General features: G+C 39.0%; 1 long non-coding RNA gene across 1 annotated transcript in view; it reads right to left on the minus strand.

The window, feature by feature from the left end:
• Positions 1 to 2,628: 2,628 nt before the first annotated feature.
• The window catches only part of LOC146507652 (uncharacterized), a 30,474-nt gene continuing 10,589 nt past the window's right edge, over positions 2,629 to 22,513 (minus strand). The window contains exons 2-3 of the long non-coding RNA XR_014876986.1: positions 18,495 to 18,558; positions 2,629 to 4,428 (exon numbers count right to left, since the gene is read on the minus strand). This is a non-coding gene — a long non-coding RNA (uncharacterized LOC146507652). The remainder of the gene's footprint in view (positions 4,429 to 18,494; positions 18,559 to 22,513) is intronic.

Raw genomic sequence — 22,513 nt, forward strand, 5'->3', positions numbered from 1 at the left:
CCTGTTCTCCCTACAAAATGTTTAAATGATTAAATTCACAGTGGTTCTTCCAACACCCTCCGACCAGCTTCATCCATTGTGAGGCCGTGATTGACAACATGGTCAACAAGTGTTGCCCTAATTTAATTAGGAATTCCCTCTTCCCCTGTTTTGTCCCCCCCGCATCCTCACCCCTCTTCCACGATGCTGACCTTCCATTTCTGTGTCACAGAATTGTAGAAATGGTACACACTATGTCCTGCTCGGTTCATATATGCTTGCCAGTTGAGGGTTCATGGGATTGATCCATGAGTGACTGTGAACAAGTGGCTTGTCATTGGTTACAACTAATACTTTCCACACCTCCTCATCAGTGAAAGCTGAAATTCACCGGAGAGAAATGGTTCTATTTAGGAGACATTTCCAGGAAAAATAATAACAAAAGGTATAAAATTTTCTGGGCAGAATTTGATAACTAAGTCAACAATTTTGTATGTAATGACTCCAGCAATGAAATGAAGACTATTCGTTTTTATTGGGAACGACTATTCAGCATCCGAAAGTAGAGTTCATTAAGCAAATGATAATGTTATAAAACGGCAGAGAATTGTATGAAAGCAACTGATACATGTACAAGAGCATTTGCAATTTGTTCAGAGGAAGGAGAAATTGCAACTATGATGTGTACAAATGACTAAATGTTGTGGAGGTTGCACTAATGGTTTAGAGAATTTTCTGATCTGAGAAAAGCACCAAAGCAACTGAGAAAAACTGTAAATAAACTGTGTTGGATCAAAGACACATTTAAAACCTGCAGGACAGCCCTTGAGGCCTGGAGTTCCCCCGCACCTGGTCTAGATTGAGAGTGGCTGCAAAGACACATGCTCTGCTCCAAGCAGTCGATGTGCAGACTGACAATCCAGGCATTGTCTGAAGTTCCCCATGAATCCCGTTGAGATAAATGCACATTCTTCATGCATCTGACAGCTGGCGTTGTTCACTAAGATCGCGGCAGATTTGCTTAATGACTAAGACTATGTCTTAAATGTAACATTTAAAATGTGTTTGTTCTTCTGCTAGCACAAGAAACAGTTATGATATTTTTTTCTTTATAGTTTTAGAATTTAAAAAAAATTAATGTCAGTAGGTCACTGTAAAATAGACTCAATAATATCCAGTCAAATAGATTGGCTTTATTAATTAGACACATGGATTTGTGTCTTAAATCTCTAGTACATATACAGCATATCTGGCCCACCAGAGCATTAAACTACAGGTGACACAAATAACACCAACTGTCAGCCACCTACTCTTGAGATGCCTTTCCAGGCACCTCAACCCCCATTCACATCTTGTGTCAGGTGATCTGAATGGGTCATATGATAGGGTGAGGTAAGGTCTCACAATTTCTTCACCCAAAGCCTCTGCTGATAATGACCCACACCCTTTTTCACACCTTGGCGCATGTGGTGAGGCACATGATGAATCAATGACCCTCTTAAGGGACAACTCCTACTAGGGATTAAATACCTGGGACTCACCAACACTGGGTTTCTGATCCTATCCAATCAAATCCAACTTTATTTATAAAGTGCTTTAAAATACCCAGCACAGGCCCAAAGGGCTGTACAGTAAATAAGTTAAGAACAATAGAATAAAACAAAACAGCAATAAATAAACACATAATATATAAAATTAAAACAGCCCTTTATTAAAAAACAAGAAACTTAAAGAAGGCCACTCGCTTTCTTTCTTTTCCTTATACCAGGGGTGGGCAACTCCAGGCCTCGAGGGCCGGTGTCCCTGCAGGTTTTAGATGTGTCCTTGAACCAACACAGCTGATTTAAATGGCTAAATTAGGTCCTCAACATGTCCTGAAGTTCTCCAGAGGCCTGGTGACAAACTAATCATGTGATTCAGGTGTGTTGACCCAAGGTGAGATCTAAAACCTGCAGGACACCGGCCCTCGGGGCCTGGAATTGCCCACCCCTGCCTTCTACTGTCCAGCGGTTCCCAATCCCAGTGAACAGTAACACACACACACACACACACACACACACACACACACACACACACACACACACACACACACACACACAAACACACACACACACACACACACACACACACACAAAACCGTTGTGGTTGGTTGTAGCCACACTGTGCATTATGGTCAACCACATCCACTTGTCTGTCCAAACATTACTGTTCCAGAAATCTTGTTAATTGCAGATGTAACAGATGTAACTTTGCAAATCTAAGCTGTATTGCGATCTTCATTTTTAGCGAGAACAAGCATCCTGGAAACCATTCCCAACAAGTCAGTTTAGTTTTTTCTAATTGCACTGTCATGAGCTTTAACATTTAATGTGTTAACTGAGGTCTATAGACTACCAGATGAGTTTTTATTGTGCCTTGATATGAAAACTCTTAAAACTGACTTTCTTTATGCCATGACTGTACTGTAGCAATACAAATTAAATTAAAAAAGACAATACAAGACTGCTATGAAAGTAAATGCTGAGGAACATGCTTAGTCTGCTCTCTATTCTAAGAAATGTTAAATGTGAAATTGATTGTCTTATAGTAAATGAAAAAAGTAGAAAATGAAAGAAACTCCCAATGACTTTAGATCAATTAACAAATGAATTTGTTCAAAATCATTCTTTTATTCTTTACACTCTTATGCAATACTACTTACACCAGGACATTCAGAATAAACTGACAGTCTTGCATGAAGCAACCCTACAAGCATTTCAGAGAAGAAAAAAGAGATACAAAAATATATACAAAAAGTCTCTAGCCACCCCTCATTTCCTGATATTTTGCTTTCAATTGGCTAGACTTCCATTTTTGTTTTTTGTTTTTTTTTTATTTCTTTGTTTTCCAGGCTTTCTGAAAGTCTCTCAAAGCTTTTCTTCAGACATTGCACTGGATCATTTTCTGAATTTTTGGATTTCTGAATTTTTTGAATGTTTTTAAGACACTTGCCTAAAAAGGTACAAGTGAAAAACCATTGTTGTGTCTACACACAACAGACAACTTAGCAATGAACCTATTTTACGCAGACATATTGTTATTAGAACCTCCCACCCTGTTTCTTTATTTAAAACTGTGAAAAATGCCAAATAAAATACAATTTGACAGACAGAAAATAATATTTCCAGAGGTGGTGAAAGCTTGACATGAGAGGCGGTAAAGTGTGTCCTGTAAAAATCTGAGGAAACTGGACAAGCAGAGCACAAAAAACATAAGTGGCAGGGCTGAAACAGTTAAACTGATTCTGAAAGTCATGCCCTTAAATAACTGGAACAAATCCAACAAAGACTTAATACAGAACCTGAGAGATGCACCTGACACCTGGTGATCCATCTACTGTTCACTGAAGTGTGGGATCATGTTGAAAGAATGATAGTGCAGAACAAATGACAGCCAGCATCCAGAGAAGAGCTTGTAATGTCATTCAATGAGGCTAAAGTTATCAAAGTATTCCTGAAGAATACTTCAACAAATGACAAGAAAGCTTGTCTAAGAGAGTTCATGCTGTGTTGAAGAATAAATGTCTCAAAGCAAGGATTGACTTTCAAGCTTGCTAGAATTGCAATGAAATGTAGGGTGGCCCAAGACTTTCGCAAAGTCCAAAAGTCGTAAAGTAGATTACGATCCATAGTCTAAATAGTTTAGTGTGTAACATGGCAAGAAAATATACCTATATATATATATATATATATATATATATATATATATATAAATTTTTAATATATACATTTTTTTTTCAGTTTCAAAAGGGCACAACAGTGTAGATGATAGTGATAATAGCAAACTGTTCCAAAGCTGGTAGGTAACATGATACTATTGGTAATAAGTCATAAGTTAATAGTTATTTACTGTTTAACAATGAAATGACATTCTTTAAAAACTTGTTAGTAACTCGTACATTTACACTTTGTGTTTTGCTGTATTCTAATGTACAGCATTGTGCAGAGACATGTGGTGGATGTGTCCTAGCAGGAAGTAGTAGGGAGGAACCCTGGTGTTGTGAAAAAGCCGTGCGTGACACTTCAGCGGCCTGATTCACAACACCAGCTGACCCTCCCCACCCATCAGTGCTGTGGTAGCTAATGGAAGCTAATCTTCAGTGACAGGACCAAGTCAAACTGTCAACCAGTATTTTTGAAGCTTTTTTGTACATCACACTGTGGAGCCATTAAAAGCATTTATTTGCATGAGAAGCTGGTTGACTGAGAATACTCACCTTTCCTCTCCACTCTTGCTATACAACTAACTGCAGCAGCAGCAGATGGTGATTAACTAACAAACACTGAAAGGAGAGCGGGGAGCACTTTGCACACAGTCTCCACTGGGGGGCACCCAACATCTTTCCTTCTTGCCTCCACACTTTGAGGACGATGATCTGATGCTGGCAGCTTGCACACACCACGACTTAACCTGCAGATAATGAGGCAGAAACAGGAACATTAATTTCATGCTGGAGGATTAGCTTTCAATGCAAATGTAGTGTTTGAGAATTAAAGTTGAATAAGCAGGTTGTGACCCACGGACAGCCTTAAACATCACACAGGACTCGGCTACATAAACACATCTTTAGCCCAAAAAAAAAGTGTGTGACTGCAAAGTGAAATGCTAAGCAGGGTCCTTGGATGTAACAGTGCTCTATTTATTGCCTATTTTTAAAGTGCTTTGGAATTGAGGTTAGGGCCATGATGGAGCTGAGAATAACTTTGGTTTCACAGCGGCAAGCCTTAATCCACCTTGAAGCAGCCCGCTGTGTACCAAAGCTAAGAGTAATGTCACTGTAAAGTAGGTTTACAGGAAATGATCTGCATGCAGGGCTTCAGTATAAAAGGGCATGTTAGGAAAATCAGTTTCCTGGTATGTCTGTTTGTTGGAATTGTTAACAGAATTGTGTACAGGCTTTGTGCAATTGTGCAATGACTGGGTCCTAAAGAGTCATGACGTTTAAGAGCCAGGAGCAAAATAGAGTTAGATAGAATTTGTCAGTCTATGAAATATGAAGAATGCCATCCAATTTGTGTCCTGATACTTTGGTATCAAAATCCAAAACATAAAAATGTTACTGTTAATCAAAGTTCAGCCATTCGGGCATCAAAGGGAAAAACCTGAACTCCTGACCACTAAAATGTGAGTGTTTGGTTAGTCTGTTATGCTGTGCCAAGCTCTTTTGTTCCTCTTTTATAACTGTGTGCTTGATTCTTCTTATTTATGGCAGCAGCTAGTCAGATCTGGGATGTGTCATGTGCAGTATTTATATTTCTGTTATTAATGGGATGCCTTTAGTCAGCTCTCCCACAGAGCTCTGTTAAAAATCCAAATGCTTGCCATCTTAAACGGCACTTGGGCACTTTGGCAGTTACCCAAAATATTTCGCCTAAGTAGGCACTTCACCCCAATCTAACCCTTCTGGGACAGACAGAGACCCAGAGGCGTCATACTGTAGAAGGAAGTATCTGTCCTCATGATGGTGTTCACTCAATTAAACTGTGTGTCTTGTTTTATCTGTCAACTTGAGAGAATTTCTTATTTAAAAAGTGCTCTGATTGTCTTGTTGCTACATTAACTGAAGTGTATCAGTTTATTGTGCTAACATAAACGTGAATGCTTAAAATCATTGTTTCCCCCTATACTGTCATTTAAACCTCTGGCTGTCCTAACAGACAGGTTGCCTTTATTCCTGGAGCGGACTAACATTTATAACAAGATGTGAGCTAAATGAAATCTTTACGGCACCTAAGACCTGATCAAAACCTCCACATTTCCTGGTACTATAAACTTTTACAAAATACTGTACCAAAGTTTTAAAATCACGGTCAAAGCCCAATCATTGTAAAAAATGTTTTGGTTATTACTTTATTTACCTTGACCAACAAGGGGCATGTGAAAAACCCAAATATACTGACGATTTGTCACCTAGCCTAAAATGTTACACTTTGGGAGTGAGAACGTGTTGGACATGCATTAAATAAACAAATATCAATTTTACAAATATGTGTTTCATTGTTTAGAAAATTTGTTTCTCTGTTTAGGAATAAATATCAAGTTTACTTTGTTATGCTAATTATAGCTGTTCATAAATGTGTGTTTTTGTATTCTAATTGTTATATATTTAAAAGGTAATAATTTGTTACTGTAATGCATGTAAAAAAAAGTCATAATAAAATAATGTGGCAAAATACTAAGTATAGAACATGCTGTTGTATTATAATGTATTATATTAGCCTAGGTCACCATCAGTGTGTGGTAACTGTGGACCTGGGCACTGCATCTATATTTTATATTTATCCATATTGTAATTCTAATAGAACAATGTGATTTATTGAGGATGGTCAAATCTGATCTTTTCCTGGACTACCCATGTTGGCATAAATCGTATTTTGGTCTGGGGGTGGGGGCACCACACTCCACCGGTTTGGGCCCTGCTGACTGGGGCTGACTACACTGGGCTGTTTGACGTAACAGATTTTCCTGGCAACCTGACTGTGTCGCCCCCTTTAGGCCAAACTCTGCACCCTCACAGCGGGCGACCTCACAGGATGAAGTTGCACCCTGCTGTTCTGAGGTGCTGTGATGGACAGCAGTCGAGAGGGACAGTTTACAATACCATGGAAGGTGTGCAGGAGGTGTTGTGAAACTGGGTTGTAAGTGTAGCCTCTGACCACTCCATTAATCACAGGTTTGTCCTTTTGCCTGACTAATCCAGGACGGGTCAGGCCTGCACTAATTCTTCCACAAGCGGCCATGTCACACTGAACATAATATCCCAGCATTTTTTCTAATCCCTTTTTATCAGGTCTGCTGGCCTTTCTGGTCAATCTAATTGTGACAAAGCACACATAAGGGCTTTTGTGCTAAAAGAAAGTTCTTTTACGGTTTCAATTAAACGCCTCGGCCAGCCCAGCGGAAGCCTCTTGGCCCAACGCCAGTGTCCTTCAGACAAAGAATGTCACTGCATATAATGGATAGAAACACTTGAGTGAGGAAAAGAAGTGCAAAATGTGGGGGGAATTTTTTTGTCTTTTCAGAGGGAAGGAACACAAAGATTTAAGTAATAATCAAAACTAGCCTGAGGGATTAGGAGCCGGAGAAAGCTGTGTGTGTGTGCGTGTGGAAATAGAGGGAGAAGCTCAGTAACAGTTCAGTCACAAAACGCTATTGGAGGAAAGACAGTTTAGATCTAGCATTTCAGTTTGAAGATTTTGGGCAATGACTTTTTTAAAAGCTTCCATTGATTTCTGTTTTGTTTTATGTTCCAGCAAGTCCGAAAACCTTTCATATTTTACCACAGCTCACAGGATCTTTTCCCTTAGAACATCCAAGTGCATGACTCCAGAACTCTTTCCTTCTCTGACTGTCCAGAATGATTTTAAGCTTTACCACCCAACTCTCTCAGCAGCCTTTACATCACCAGTTCATTTGGACCGAGTCACACATACGACTGCACAGAGCTTGTGAAAAAGTGGATCGCAGTGGACTTTGTCAGAAAAGGCTCATATGTATTTGTCCGTACACATCAGTGTGTGTACAGTTGCAGAGACTTCAGTGCCAATGCTGTTAGTGTGTGTACAGAGGCAGAAAGTGAGGGTGGTGGAGGTTTCCCTGTAGTGAATGATCCAGTGTTAAACCAATACTTCGTTGTAATATTAGGAACTTCTAATATTTTGACATCTGCTAAGAATTGAAACAACAGATGCATTAAGAGAGCAGAAAACAGAGCTGCCACTCAGCCTCTTTTCAGGTTCCTCTCAAAGGTCACTTGCTCTAATGCAGTGGTTCCCAAACTTTTTTTGCTAGGCCCCCCTTTGTTTTACAAGAAAAATGCCCCCCCCCCTCCCCCCCGCGCGTGCACGCACAAACACATCCTCCAACCACACACACCCATGTTTTGCTCCATTGCGATTTATTTCACACCTCAAACATTTAGTAAACAATTAAGCAAATACAAGTAATCTGCAATAACTTACAGGTAGTAAGAAAGTAAACTACTAACTCTTTTACACTACGTCCACACCTACACGGGTATTTCTGAAAACGCGGCTGTTTCGTCCACACGTAAACAGCGTTTCGAATCACCAAAAACTGAGATTTTTTTAAAACTCCTTTTATGCGTTTACGTGTGGACGAGGAATACAGGGTTCATCACGCAGCATCAAAGGTATGTGTCTTTTTGCACGTCACGCTGTGCGCCACATTATTCTTTACATGAGATGAATTGCAGAATGGCAGATAGAGACAAAATACTGTTACTGTTAATCTGATTATCTTCAGTTTTTACACGCTTAAATATACACACGCAGTTACTGTCCCTCCGTTTAGAAAGGCAGAGGCGTCACAATGTAATTATTTTACGTGTAGTTGTTTTTTTCCTGTGTAATAATATTCAACATTGCTATCAATACAATTTTCAAAAAATGCCTCTCTGTGCAAAATGGGTTTAAAAACATAAACAGCTGTAGGATACTGTTTGTCCGTGATTTAGACAGGGGGAACAAATCGTGGCAGGATCAACCTGATATTATTTGTATCCCACTGTAACTTTGCTGTATAAAGAGCTAAACATCTCCAAAATGTCAGGAGTAGTTAGTCATTATAAGAAGTGTTTGTGAACTAAAAATCAAGAATGTGGGATACTGTTTGTCCGTGATTTGGAGAGCCCAGCGCATGCTCCCGACGAAGGAAAGACCAATTATGCAGGGGAGACCTACCTCGGCACTTGAAGCCAAAGGCAAGATTTGCTTCACCATATTTTCTAGTCTTTGGCTTAAAATGAAGTTGGTTTGGAAACATATTGAGCTATGCTTCATCTCCTGCTTTGCGTTTGTGTGGGCGCAAGCTTGTTTTTTGTTTTTTTTCCCCTTCTCATATCTCTCTACCGCCCCCCTCCCCCTGCAATGGCTCTGCGCCCCCCCTAGGGGGCGGGCCCCACACTTTGGGAAGGTCTGCTCTAATGCAAGGAATAAAAAAATTCCAAAAAGCATGCTTCTGTGAAAGAGACATCTGTTTCACTCTTCATCTGTTCTTAGCTGTTGGTGTTTATCATTGCTTTATTTAATCCTTGAATATTAAATGTTCAGACCTTCTTAATCATTTTGACTTTCATGTCTTATTATGTTTTGCTGGGGGGTTGATGGTTAGAATGGGAACATTTCTTTAACAGTTTTCTTTACTTTACATATCTAATATGCAAAGTAAAGATATCTAAACAGCTTTAGTTTTATATATCTAATATTTTTTCTTCACATTATTTATTAAGCTTTTCTATCATGGCTTTTGTGGCAGCACACTATGCCTCCACCTGGTGTAAAATTTGCTAATCACTGGAGTCTGTTTGTCTGTTTATGACAACAATGCCAAGGTAATTTACTGGTTAAGACAGGTTAAGACCTTAAATAGCGATATTTAGAGCAATAACTCTAGTGATGAAACAATTAGAACCCCTGGAAATGGTGGGAAGGAAAAACTCCCCTTAAACAGGAAGAAACCGCCACCAGAACAAGGCTCACGACGGGTTGCCTTCTGCCACGATCTGTTGGGGGTGATGGGAGGAAGGACAGGACAAAGACACGCCATGTAAAAGAGCCAGAGACTACTAATAACTAATGATTAACTGCACGTGTATAGACACGTAGTGAATGAAGAAGAAACACTCATCATGGGAAGCCCCAGCAGCCTAGGCCTATTGCAACGTACACCGTAAAAAAAAACAAAACTAAAAAAACGTAATATTCTGGCAGCTGGGGCACCAAAATAATACCAGAAAATAACAGAAAATAACTTTCCCATGAAAATACGGTTATTTTCAGTAATGACAATACAGTTTGTTGCCCTAATTTTTCATGGGATATGAATAATAATACTTAAATGTACAGAAATATACAGTTAACAGTTGGTTTAAATAATAATGGATTGCATTCATATAGCACTTTATGAGACCCTCAAAGCGCTTTACAATTCTACTTTATAATTCCCCTCTGGCCATCACCAGTAGGTGGCAGGCGAAGTGTCTTGCCCAAGGACGCAACGACCGAGAGTGTCCGAGCCGGGGCTCGAACCGGCGAACTCCCAACTCTTGAACCACGCTCGCCCTAAATAGCAATAATAATAATTATTATTTGATGTAAAAAAAGTTACAAATCATTTTATATATTTTTCCATAGCATTACATTTGAATTTAACAGTTCAATCTTTCAAATAACGGAGAAATATTTATGAAATTATGATACATTTGTGAATCTATTTTAACAATCTAAATATGCATATGTACAGACACATACATTTAAAAAACAAGAAAATTATGTTTTATTACATTTACAGTGATTTTACGTTAATTTACATTTGAAATGTAAAATCACAGTCTATTTATGTGAATTTAATGATATTCTAGAAGAACAGTACAAAACTGTAAAATACAGTAAAATACTTTTATATTACAATTTTTTTTACAGTGTATCTCTCTCTGTATCAAGCCTCAGCTGTCTGCCTGAGGTGGTCACTGACTGCACTGAGTACAGGACAAAACCCTCTTGGTTCCTCTCTTCTGCAAGGCTGGCAGCCCCTCTGTGGTTTTCATTTTTATATTGAATATTCCTGATTTCTTTTTTGCATTTAAACATTTTACTGAATGCAACAAACTTCGGTTTTATGGTCTGAATCCCAGGCCTTGAAATTTCCAGCCCTTGACAGAGCTTTAGGTCAGCCAGGCCAAAAAGTCAAGCTTCACCACTGTCCTGACAGATCTCAGTGCCAGCCCACAATGCAATACTACTGACTGACATCCTACTAATAAATCTCCTAGTGGCTGTGTTATTTAAGCTCCCTCAGTCTGTCCACTGCTACAGCATGTGTTTGCATACCACTTTGCAACCCAGCTCCACCCTTTCTGCTGCACCTGACTTACTCAGAATAATTAAGGACAGTCCTGTTGTGTGCTGGGGTCTATCTGCTGCACTCTCTGCCTTATGCTTTCCATGGAAGGATGGGGGCGGGGGTCCCAGAATAGAAATAACAACCTGCCTTTGACAGATGGGTGGTCCTGACTGAACTTAACTTTAGGGAAAGATTTCCCATGGTCTAATAGGACAATTAAAGCTTTGGTTATTAAAAATACCGCGTAGGTTCATGTTATCATCAAAGTTGTTATTAAAGGTTTGGGCTTAACTCTTTCCCCTGTAAACACAAGACAACAGAGACAACAACTCTGTATCTTTAATAACGAGTTGTGACACCTTTGTATGTATTAGTTAAGATGTGGTTTGACAACCATCAGAACAGTTTGCAGGTTAGCTGCAAAGGCAGAAAGCACCCTCACTAACCTCAGTACCACTCAGTTGAGAAAAGAGCTTCAAGTGATACTTCTGATAGTCTTTGAAGAGGTAGAGTCCAAGCCTTCCCCACCTCCTTCCTTCTTCCCTCAGCTCCTGTAAGAGACGCCTATCCTTCATGCTGCTTTTAGACAGCTGTGCTTACGCTGCATTACGCAGAGGGGAGTGTGGGGAAGACAGAAGATGGAGAGGAGAAACAGAGAGTGCCTGCTGGATAAAAGCAAGCTTTTTGTTTCCTAATGGATCCTTGCCCATTTTATTCAGATCAGTCATGCAGGCAGTGGCTGACATTGGCATCATTGATTTAACATCATTCATTTCAGAAGGAGGAGGAGGAGGAGGAGAACGAGGAGCTGAAGGTAGCTGACACTTGTGAGAAATGAAGAGAGCAGCAGGAATTCTGCATTAACCCAGTCATTCATTAAGTCGCATTCTTTTTTATAAATATGTCAGTTTAAAGCATAACCAGAATCTTTTGATTCCAGCGTACCGCCATTAAAGGCCTGTTCATTGCTCAAGCAGATGTTTCCTATTTTAAGATTTAACTGTGAATCAAATCCATTATTCAACTTTAGTGACAGGATGAGAGTGTAGAAACAAAACTGTTTCTCAGCTATGAATTCAAAAAATTACCAGAAAAAAAACACAAAAGGAATTTACAAACAAGCTCGTTCACCCTCATCATGGCCGACTGAACGACAGTGAGAAATCTGTAATCTGGTTTGTGAGAAGACAGAGAGGCTAGGCGATCGGCACGCAGCCAGACTGAGTCCGGTATTTTCAGCCTCAGAATAAACTCCAGTCTTATCACAGGCGGAGCAGCTGGCTGCCGAGCAGGACAGGTGACAGAGACAGATACTGACAGCAGCCCGACCTGCCAATCTGACGTCTTTCCAGATTCCCAGAGCGAGGAGGGAAACGTGGAGGTGAACTCCACTGCTGCTTGAAAGGAGCTGCACAGTTAAAGTTGCAGTCTTCTCATGAGTCACAGAAAAATGTAGCTGATCTACAGATTGAGCTGCATTTACAGCTTAGGAAATGCAAAATGTGACTTCCTGACATGTGTCATCTAATAGGATCGAGGAATTTGGAACAAATTCTGAGTGACTGGTACTGCATGTTCAAAATGTAGTGACAGAGCCTGATCTCAGAGGAAATTCCTTTTGATACTCACCAAAAATGTGTTTTTGTCACTATGATGTTGTAGAGTTTGACACCAGAGGGCTGTTTCCACATCTTCATCTGCTGAAGAAGGGAACATTCCTCTGTGCTCACCTCAACTCCGAGTTTGACACGTGGATCTGCAAGCAGGATTTTGTGACATCGCAGCTAATATTACAATATTCATGCTCCAGAATTTGGGGAAGGTAATTCAGCTTTTATTCACAAATGTATCTGCAGGAATCTTGGGAAAAAAACCCAGGCATTAAGCAAAACTATATATTGTTTTTTAGCCTCTCCCAGTGGATGTGTCTGTTTCCTGGCGGTTCATTTTCAGCATCCTTATCTTGTCTTTTCTGTTAATTTAAACTGTGTTTAAAATGCTTTCAGTGCTGCAGATCATCAGCACAAAGGAGCTCTTAACATTGAAACACCTGGAAAGAGCATTAATTAATGCTCTGAAAAACACCAACTGAACTTTTTAATATTTGTTTTTCCTCGAGTCAGAATCAGTTTTCAAGGTCAGAAAGGTTTCATTACTTTATGTTTAACTAATTAGAAAAAAGTGACCATTTAAAACCATAAAGAATTAAACTCTGAATGTTGCACTTAAGGCATCACAAAGACTACACAAAGCATAAACACACACTCTTGATAATTCCATCAAAACTGCCACTCACACGACAAACGTGACAACCTAATGCAGTGACTGGAATTAGAAGAGGTGAATCCGCATAGAGGGGTGACTTGTGTTTGCATCCACCAGCTTTGTTTAAAACAGTCAGTTAAACATAAGAAAGCTGTTTAATGGAGCAAAATTAGCTATACATGCTAAAATTTAAGCAGCTGTTTGGTTTTAATACTTACCTAACCCTTCATTTTCTCTCCAAAGTAAATGTGGCAGTATCTCCAGGTCATATCAGGACAGTGGCAGAGCTTCAGGAAGATTAATTAACACCTATCAACAGCAGACTGTCTCTTTCTGTGCTGGTAGATCTGCTCTAAACTTGAACCAGGTCTTACCAGACTCTATGACTGCAAATGCAAATGAAACATAGGAATGAAATTTCAGATTTTTTTCCCCACCCCCCAGTAGTTTTCTTTGACTTTGCATAAAAATCTGGACTTTCTTGTCAAAGAAGGCAACTTTTAGTGCTTAATTAGTTCATAAAATCTTGCAATGTGTGCCAGCCCTGAAGCAGGGTCCCCACGGCAGACCAACAACAGTCTGCTCATTAGAGGAAGCCATTGGTCTGTGTCTGTTGCTCTGCATGGGCTGCTATCAAAGTCTCTGTGGTTTAGAGGATGCTACAGGAACACACATGCTCAAATGTAGGTACATGTGCACAGCACTCTGAAAACTCTGAGATTTTTTTCTTTGTGCCTACAAATCCGAAGAAAAGAACCAAAACCAACTAACAAATATATCTTTTTCCATTTTGTGCCAGAGAGCTCACAAAAACATGTCAAATCTTTAGTTTTTAAATTTGTACACCACATTGTATTTATATTAATGCCTTTACCATCTCTAAAAAAAAATTAATTTAACTGATGTGGATATCATACTGATTGTTCTGTCAGTTCAAATATAATTTACAGAGCTACACTGAAGGAGGACACTATTTTGGTTTAAGTTAGGAAAATAGCTCAGCAACAGGGCTGTTTCTATGCAGCAAAGCACAAAGAGATTAAGATAATGCAAAAGACCTGGAATATTATTATTATTATTATTACTATTTTAACACTGGAAACAAAATAAAAATGGAAATATACTGGATAATAAGATGTGAAATATATATGCTTCAACAGAATTAATTATATAAGATGAAATGCAAAACAGTTCCAAATTCTGCAAATTATAAGCATACTGTGTTCTAAAATGTTTAAATATATATGTGTACACTGTAAAACAAATTGTAATATAAAAGTATTTTACAGTGTATTTCACAGTTTTGTACTGTTCTTTTAGAATATCATTAAATTCACATAAATAGACTGTGATTTTACATTTCAAATGTAAATTAACGTAAATCACTGTAAATGTAATAAAACAATTTTCTTGTTTTTTAAATGTATCTGTCTGTCTGTATCTGTGCATATTTAGATTGTTAAAATAGATTCACAAATGTATCATAATTTCATAAATATTTGTCCATTATTTGAAAGATTGAACTGTTAAATTCAAATGTAATGCTATGGAAAAATATATAAAATGATTCGTATAAACTGTTTTTTTTTTACATCAAATAATAATAATTATTATTGTTATTTAGGGCGATCGTGGCTCAAGAGTTGGTAGTCCGCCTTGTAATCAGAAGGTTGCCGGTTCGAGCCCCGGATCCGACGCTCTCGGTCGTTGTGTCCTTGGGCAAGACACTTCACCTGTCACCTACTGGTGATGGCCAGAGGGGAATTATAAAGTGGAATTGTAAAGCGCTTTGAGGGTCTCATAAAGTGCTATATGAATCAATTATTATTTAAACCAACTGTTAACTGTATATTTCTGTACATTTAAGTATTATTATTCATATTCGCATTCATTGACCTTGTTTATAGGTAATTTCATTGTTTAATCACATTAAATTGTTCCTAATTTAATGTTTAAAAGCACTTGAAAAAGGCAGAATCCCATGTAAAGTTAGGGCAACAAACTGTATTGTCATTACTGAAAATAACCGTATTTTCATGCAAGTTATTTTCTGTTATTTTATGGTATTATTTTGGCGCCCGAGCTGCCAGAATGTTAGTTTTTTTTTAGGATTTTTTTTTTACGGTGTAGATGACTGTAAAGAAAAGCTGAACGGCAGTATTAGCTTTATTTAACTGGAAAAATCTGGTATGTTTTTATCTTTTCTTGAGCTTTGCTGCCTTAATGTTTTGACATGTCACCTATATTAGTGCCTTTTTGGTAGGATGAGCAACCTTTAATCTAAACTCTGCTGCATCCTGTTTAATGAAATTAATTTTAAAGCATCTTATGGGTGTGGAAATGGAACCGGACTTTGTATTTATATACTGCTCTAGTCTTAGCGTCCACTTAAAAGTCTGTAGGCTGTACAGAACTTTACTGCACATCCTGATTTAGAATCACCAGTTAGACTAATGTGGATGTCTTTGGGATGTGGGAGGAAGCTGGACTACCTGAGGGACTCCCACCTTTTGCTTTAAGAGGACAGCGCTAACCAGTGTTTACTGTCACTCTCATCCCTCTCCCTGCTGTTTTTCTTTTCCTTTTTAGGAACCGTGTGTCAGCACTCTGACAGAGAACACCAACTATACCACCATCTGTGCCTGCAAGTAAGAGGCACAATGCAACAAAGTGGTGTGTCACGGTGTCGCAAGGCGAGGCCATGGAGCCACTGATAATTTCATGATGGGGGAGCTATTGTGTTGCAGCTGCAGAGAGGGGGAGAAAAGAGAGAGGGACTCTGGGCTGGACACTTCGCAGGCGTGGCACCACAGCAGCAGCAGCAGAAGCTCTGAAGCAGCTGGCATCCACAATTAGAAAGACGGGAACAGAAAGAGACAGGAAGGAAGCTATGAGACAGAGGTGAAGAAAGGGAGGGTGAGGGAAGGTTAGGAGGGATAGAAAGCAATGGAAGACAAGCACTCTTGTCACACACACATGTGAGAAATGTTCACATCTGGTTCTCTCCTCTCTGTGTACAGAGCACCAAATTGAGTTGTCATCTGCAAGAGCCTGTGGTAGCGAATCACAGATGAAATTGTTGCTTTCCCTAATTAGCTCCAGTGTGAACTCTGAGGCCCAGCATCCCAGAATGTGTGTCACTTTTATAATCCTTCCCGCAGAGCAATTTAAAATGGGAGGTAACTACCTTTAGGCTGCACCGTGGCTGGAGTCATTTCCAGGCCACATTAAATGATAAGATCTGTAATAAGGCTGAAATATAGCTTAGCTGATTGAGCCAGGTGAAGGAGACAGCTTTTGTCATATTAATCCTAATGTGAAAATGATGGAAGAAAAATGAAGTCAGGGATGAAAATGATTAATCGTGCAAGGAGCTGGATGTGCCAGTTGTGTAATAAAAAAGAGAAAGGAAAGGAAAAAAATACATTCAAGCATTTAAGCAATTATGTAATTTGTTCCATGCTTCGAAGAGTGCAAATGCAAATTGAATACAGTGACTCACAGCCACGAAGCAGGTGCACGCGAGCAGAGGCAGGATTATCTGATTGAATCCAACCCAGAACTCAAAACTAATTAAAACATTCTCAGACACAAGAGCTTTATCTCCTGGTCTTTATGAGCAAGTTTGTTGTGTGTTTAGTGTCGATTTTTCGAGCAAAGGAAGAACTTTCAGGGATAAGAGTGAAAGTGTGGGATTATTCGGAGGAGAGAAAAGGTTGCTATGGCGTTCCTCAAGAGCTGTGCAGACAGTTTGCTTTATCCCTCTAGTTAACTGAGTAGGATGTCTGCCAAGCTCCCCAGGGAGCTTGGCAGACATCCTACTTTTCTTTCTCTGTGTGTGAGAGAGAAAGAAAACAGAGCTAGAGGAAGGAGAGTAGTTCCAGTGGGGCATGAGTTGCTGAATGGACTGACAGGCAGAGACTTTATGAAAGTGGTCTGTCACAGCGGACACACAGCTACGCCAGAGGACTGCTTGACGTGAAGCTCAGCCGGCTGGCAGAAATCATTTTCGTAGTGTACATGTTAGAACTGACCAACACTGCATTATGTAGCTCACACTGTGTGTAAAGAACCAGAGCCTATTCATCATATTTTGTCACTGTAGACATCAGTGTATGTTGACAGAAGAGAATTTAACTGGATTTATGTTTGCCAGCAGGTACAAGTAATAAACTACTCCACCACAAGTGAAAGTAGCAGAATATATCAAAATTCTAAAACGTAAAAGACGTCAGCGTGCAGTAAGGCAGTTGATGTCTGGTTAATTGAGGTTTAATGCTTTTGGAGCAAAAAGTTGTTTTAATGTGAGAAAAATATTATTTAAAAAATAAAAATAATAAAAATACAAGGTTATTATTTATCTTTATTCTTCAAAGATGCTTTGCTGGACATAAATTAGTCAGCACTTAGTATGGCCATCATACACCCCAACCACCTCCTACTGACTGTGATGAACTTTATGAATATGTTGCTTCATTCATTCATGAAAAAAATTCTCCAAAAACCCATTTAGTTAGTAATTACATTTCTTATCACAGAGTAATTGAAAAACAGTTTATCCATATATGAAAATAAATGAGCACCCACTCATTTTTATAGACATGTTAGGAAATAATGGTCCTTTGTTACTGTGTCACTATGTCTTTTTTGTATATATATAAAACACAATTTATAAGACCTTAGCATAAAAATAAGAGTCTCTAATTAAAATAACAGCCTTTTTATCATCATCTTTGGAAAAATATGGATAATTCCGAATGTTAGAGTCGCCTTTAAAATAGCTGCCTTGGTGCATTTCAGCTGAATCATTGAAGTTTCCAGGACGAGGAGTCGTCCTGCTGCCACCTCACACTATCAGCCACAGTGGCCTCCTAATCAGCAGTGGAACCAGCCCGACTGAACAAACAGGCAGTTTTATACAGAGGAGGCATGCAGAGTGTGACCTTGACCTGACTGCCAACCAGAGTAACCAGTGGAAACCACAAAAAAGCAAATGCTTTTCATTGATTTATGGAGCTATACTTGTTAAATGTAATTTATTTTATTCAATTAAAATATAATAAAATTAAAAATATAAAAATAAAATATAATAAAAATATTATTATTCAATTTGGACCCATGATTAGGTGCAATTAAATTCAGACACGGGTGGAACATTTTTTTTTCTTTTCTCACACAGAGTTTGGTTACAAGGTATCACTGCAACTGTTACATCTGAAAAGGAGAAACTTGAAGTATAAATTTATTGCAATCAAATGAGTGCAATGAAAGCCAAATGAAAGTGACCTTCATGTTCACACGGCTGGAGCAAACAGGCAGTAAACAGACTCATTTGCAGTAATTCCTACCTCTCAGCTGATTTCAGGTAGTGTGGAAAAGCTTCTGCTCTCCAAATAAAGGCTGACGGCCGGCCTGTGGGAGGAAAGCAAATGTCAGAGTAATTAATTTGTTTTCCTTTAAGAATAATAATACAGGGCCAGTGGTGTGTGTTAAACAGGCTGGACTGGGACTCCTCACACATCTAGAATCTTTGTACTAATTAACTGTAATAAATCACATAAGCATGGTCAGCGACTGCACACAGGCATATGATGCATGTGCTTTGCATCCGTATGTACATATACATGCACCTCCCAGTTGACCATGTCTGTCCCAAGCAGCGCTGCGGCGCTGAGGTCCGTTTTGTGTTGACAGCAGTCTCGTTAATCATGCACACGCACAGCCGTGCAGCTCCATACCTATGATTATCAGCATCAATTGGCTCAGAGAAAAAGCAACTGCCGTCTTTGGACCAATGGAGGCAGAGGTTGTTGGGGTGTAACAGACTGGATGGTTATTGATTTAAGTGTGAGAGGAGACTAAATGGAATCTGAATATTTTTCCTCAGAGATGAGACAGTTATTGGTGGTGCTGGGTGTGTCAGCAAGACACAGTCCCCAAAAGGATGGATTCAGTGTTGCACTCTGGATATAATAACTTCATATTAATTAAGAGTCTATAATAATTAAACAGCTTGATCACAAAATTCCCTGCAAATATGTTTTTGTACTCTTATTCAATTCTGTTGATTTTAATGTATGCATTAGATTCTAAACCAGTCTTGCAAAAGCGGTAAAACATCACTTTGATTACACTGAAAAGTTCCAAAATAATACACCTCATCTGGTTGTTTTTTTTGTTTGAATTAATTATTATTATAATTTTTAATATAACAAAAGTTGTGCTGTCATAGCAGATTACAAAGGGCTAAAATATATTTACCACAACATGGAATTAAAGATGGTAAAAAAATATATATCATCAATTCAATTCAATTCAACCTTATTTATACAGCGCAATATCACAACAGCAGTCATCTCAAGGTGCTTAATAATGTAAGGTAGACCCTACAATAAAAAATATTGTGTAAAAAATTTGAATTTTTTTCATGATTTCTTCATAACAGGTATCTGAAAGATGATTACCTGCTTCTGTGACAGGGTGCAGCTGCAGACTGTCATGATATCAAATTTCCACAGCATGATTATTGCATCCAAAATGACTCACAATAATGATTTCCTTAAAATGGCAGTAGAAAATGTAATTACTATATATACACTTATACTGGGGCGACCGTGGGTCAGGGGGTTGGGAAGCGTATCTGTTGCCGGTTCGATTCCCAGGCTTTCTGTCCTGGTCGTTGTGTCCTTGGGCAAGACACTTTACCCTACCGCCAGAGGGGCCGATGGCGCAATATGGCAGCCTCGCTTCTGTCAGTCTGCCCCAGGGCAGCTGTGGCTACAACCGTAGCTTGCCTCCACCAGTGTGTGAATGCGAGAGTGAATGAATAGTGGCATTGTAAAGCGCTTTGGGTGCCTTGAAAAGCGCTATATGAATCCAATCCATTATTATTATTACTGTGTAAAACTCATCTTTAATATGTGTTTGTCTATTTTTTGGCAAATGAATTTACTCAGAACTGTAAGGAGGTGGAAAAAGACAAGAACTGTGCAAAAGCTATAGAATAATTACATAACTATTTACAATTTTATCAAGTATTAATATTTACTAAATCTGAAAACGAATCTGAAAATGTTACTTGGAAGGAAGAAGCGTCTAAATAGAATTTTAAATTTTAAGCTTCACATTATGAAGTGAAAAGACTGTATGGTGGATAATCTTTACATTATGGAGCTACTAAAATATAAATTCTTATGTTAAATGATAAATACGATTCACTTTTTCATGCTTACATCATGTCATGTTGTACTTGATGCCACTGATGCAGGGATTTATTTCTTTTTTATCTTTACTGTGTTTTATGCATATTCTGTTTATGTCATTCAAAATCCTATGCAACAGAGTTATTCATTCAGGGTGAATAATAATAATGAACTATAACAATAACAATAAATAATAAAAGTCATTAATGTAGTTTATCGTTGTTTGTAAGCACATTATAAAGTGACTGTTTGCTATTATTCTTGTGTATGTTTGGAAATAGGCTGCAATCACAAAAATCGATTACCAGCATTAACAAAATGGATATATTATGCAAATAACATTCATTTAAATACATAATCACCTATTAGGTTTCCATACATTGTGCTTTAATTAATTCGGCTTACAAATGCATGAATGAGGCCCATTTTGCTCATTGTCAGCTCAAAGTCATATGCAGATCATCTGACTGATCACACAAACTGATATTAGCATTTGTAAAAAAAAAAAAAAAAAAAAGAACCAAGAAGCTGTTTAAACCATTTATGATTATCAACAACAAATCCATGGTTAGGTTAATGCATCCATGTGGATAATGTTGCTTTTATCTGACTTTGCTAACAGTGTTGTTTGTATTTGAGCCTTTAATTCCTGTGAAAGCCTGAACTGTATCAGTCAGTGAAATATAATGAGGCGTCATATGGCGCACTCAGGGGTGCGTTATGTTCACATGTATCTCTGTTACCATCAGAGTGAATGCTGTACTTTGTGCTACAATAGTCCCTCACCTCCTCTACAAAAAAACCAGGATATGGAATCAGGGCAGCCTAAAAAAGAGATGGGAATAGAAAAGATGAGCACAGAGGCTCCAGGGTCTGGTCAAAATTACCTCGGTCTGCTCCTCAAATGAAAGCAAATGTGTCCTCAATGCCCCGCTAAAAGCGTCAGACGGAGGCTGCTGGAGACGCACTCACACAAGGCCTTGAATAGTATTAGCTTTCAACTGTGGCAAAAACTTTTTGAGCACCGATTAACAAACTCGGGACTCACGTATGTCCGTGTATGAGAAAAGGGCCACTTTTGCTCTCTCCTGGAGGTGATTCGAACTGTGTGAGAATCTGGAGATTTCGGCACAAATCACAGCATCTGAAGAGAAATGACGTGCAAGGACGTTCACATCTTTTAAAGCCTCCCCTCCGAGTGGCCTATCAAAGCTCTCTGATTTCAAGTTTCTGTTGGGATCAAGAGGCTTTTGAGACAGCTGCACACGCTGAGGAAGGAAGCGGCACCTGGTTCACCTATCCTCGCTCTCACACCTCCTGCCTACACACCTCTAGCTATGGCCCAAAACCAGCAGACCAAAAAAAGGAAAAAAAAGAGAGACTCAGTAAGACCACACAAGCATAAATCCTCTTTTTCTCACAAGCCTGCACACACACACACACACACACATATCCTGTGATAAAACCCACTAGCAAACTCTGTCACTCAATTAATGTCTCGTTTTATCTGGTTTTAACATACCTGCCATCCTCAGCTGGAATTAAAGCCTCACCTCTTTCTCCCCCCTCTCTCCCCTCCCCTTCATGCACACACTTTCTCTCTCTCTCTCTCTTTAACTCTCTCTCTCTCTCTCTAAGTAGCTGCACACAGTGTGCAGGATTAAGCGCTGTGGTAATAACTTCCATATTGAAAAAAAAATGCAGGGTTGGGCTTCCTCACGTTCACAAAGACTTCTTAGAAACAGAAATGCCTTACACTTTGTATATACCCACAGACTTCGTGTCCTCTGTGGGTTTTACTTCTGGTTTTATCGTGGAGAAACACCAGCTGCGTTTTACGTTTCAAGTTTGTTTTTATTTTGTTGTTTTTTTAAGGATTCCAAATGGGGCTGATGCCGTGAACTATCTTGTACAGTGTTTTCCCACAGTGTTTTGCAGTTCAAATGGCGGATTGGAAAGTGCTGACATTCTGGTGGCAGATACTGCTCTCTTGCCCGCCAGCGCCATAAATCCCCTGTTGCGAGGAGTGTGGTGTGAAATCCATTTAGCACAGATTCCTGCAGAAAGCTTGTCATCTCATTGAAAAGATCCCCCCTGAAATATGGAAAGAAGCCTTAACTACAAAACAGAAAAAAAGTAGGATGTTCTTTTACTGCCACAAAATC

This window comes from Neolamprologus multifasciatus, chromosome 11 (genome assembly GCF_963576455.1).
Source record: "Neolamprologus multifasciatus chromosome 11, fNeoMul1.2, whole genome shotgun sequence".
NCBI classification, from domain to species: Eukaryota; Metazoa; Chordata; class Actinopteri; order Cichliformes; family Cichlidae; genus Neolamprologus; species Neolamprologus multifasciatus.